Source organism: Medicago truncatula, chromosome 8 (assembly GCF_003473485.1).
Source record: "Medicago truncatula cultivar Jemalong A17 chromosome 8, MtrunA17r5.0-ANR, whole genome shotgun sequence".
Taxonomy (NCBI): Eukaryota; Viridiplantae; Streptophyta; class Magnoliopsida; order Fabales; family Fabaceae; genus Medicago; species Medicago truncatula.
Window position 1 is genome coordinate 22,121,554 of NC_053049.1, and position 2,270 is coordinate 22,123,823.

Below are 2,270 nucleotides of genomic sequence, written 5' to 3' on the forward strand. Positions count from 1 at the left end.
ACCACCAACTACTCAGGATCACCTGCAAGTTACCCATAGGAAGGGCAACATTTTCAAGCAGAAGGGGTGAGATTCACAACAAAAATATAAATAATGAATGCATCAATTGAATCTAACACCCTATCATAATATTTCATCAACAATATATAAATATCATCATTTTCAATGTCATCAACAATAGTAATTAAAACCCAACTCAACGACACATGCCACTCATCACCACTCCACTAAGACTCCTCTAACAACACCCATGCATGTGGTACCATAATCAGGACCGTAGCCCTCACCGCTGTAGAATGGTTAAAGCATTCATTTTCAGGACATAAGTCTTCACCACTAACACCACTTTGAGCAACTTGTGCTCCACCACTTTGAACGACAAGGCGTTCCAGAGCCGAAGCTCTCCCACTTTTTTGCTTATGCAACTGACCCACTTGTGTATATCTACATACAACCAAACCTATGCATATATATGTATATGACTCACCACTCCAAATTACAACATTCATGTATGACTTAATTAAATAAAAGCATACATTCCAGCGAGCATCAATTCTTTACAACCAATTTAGAACATCCAGATAAATACACCATTATAATAGCCATGCTTAATCATCAAGATAAATCAACCATCAACAACATAAATCAATCCAACAAATACTGGGCAACTCGCCTCGCGAGCACATGTGCTCGCTATGGCGAGCTCAGAAAACAGGACACTCGCCATGGCGAGTTCGAGGCGAACTCGAGGCGAACAAAAATATGGAGCTCTCGGGAGTTTTGACATTTTTCTCACTAAATCATCAATTCTAAGCTCCCTATTCATCTTTTTAATCTAAAACTTGCTCCAGTCCTCTTTAAAATCATTTAGGTACTGAAAAGTACCCAAAATACGGCTTATAACAACACTTTAAAAATCCAGTTTTCCTCACAGGTACTCGCCATGGCGAGTTGTCTCACTCGCGAGGCGAGCCATGAAGTTGCTCACTCGCCTTTGCGAGCAAAGGCTACTCGCGAGGCGAGCGATGAACTTCTGTACGGGCAGAATGCAGGTTTTCCCCAAAAATCTCATTTTCCTCCAATTCACTCCCCAAATCAGTTTACAGATATGCAATGGATGGTTATATGCACTCAGAACCCATTTCTAACATCAATATAACAATCCCTACTCTCAAAACCCATTAATTTAACAAAACCTAACTTCTCCCAATTCTCTCATAAACCTGTTAAAAACAAAATCAGAATTCAGAACCTATACAATTGCGGTAAACCTCACCCTTACCTTAGAATTGCAGAAAAATAAGCACAACAATTGACAGACTTGACTCTCCTTGATCTTCTCTCCTTTTCTCCCAAAAACTAACAGTTACACGTAAAAATGTTTTCTGACTTTTTCTTTCTTTCTTAACTCCTTTCTTAACTCCTCCCCCTTTTTTCTATTAAATTCTAACATAACCCCCAAAACTCCAATTTAATACTAATTCTCTCTTATTCTAATTATTATTAAAATAAACTATATAATAAAATATAACACACCATAAAATCCACAATATTATTTTAAAATCATAAAAAAGACTCCACATAAATCCAAAATAATTAAATTAACGACTAGGGCGTTACAACTCTCCCCAAATCACAGAATTTTGTCCTCGAAATCTTACCTCAAGTAAACAACTCTGGATAAGAATCCCGCATCTTACTCTCCAGCTCCCAAGTCAAACTTTCACCAGTCGCTCCGCCCCAAACGACTCTCACAAGGGGTATTTCCTTGCCCCTCAAAGCCTTCACTTTCCGATCATCAATCCTCACCGGTAAAGTCTCCACCGTAAGGTTGTGTCTAACTTGCACGTCATCTATCGGAATAACATGCGAAGGATCCGCTACATACTTCCGAAGCTGTGACACATGAAACACATCATGCAAGTTCGAAAGATGTGGTGGCAAACCAACTCTATAGGCCACAGTTCCAACTCTCTCTGAAATCTGATACGGACCGATGAACTTTGGAGTCAACTTCTTCGACTTCAATGCACGTCCCACACCCGTCACAGGAGTAACCCTCAGAAACACATGATCACCCTCCTGAAACTCAAGGGCCTTTCTCCGCTTGTCATGGTAACTCTTCTGTTGACTCTGCGACGCTTTCATCTTTTCTCTGATCATCTTGACTTTTTCTGTAGTCTCATGAACCAAATCCGGTCCCAACACCACACTCTCTCCTGACTCAAACTAGCATAAAGGAGTCCTACACCTCCGACCATACAAAGCTT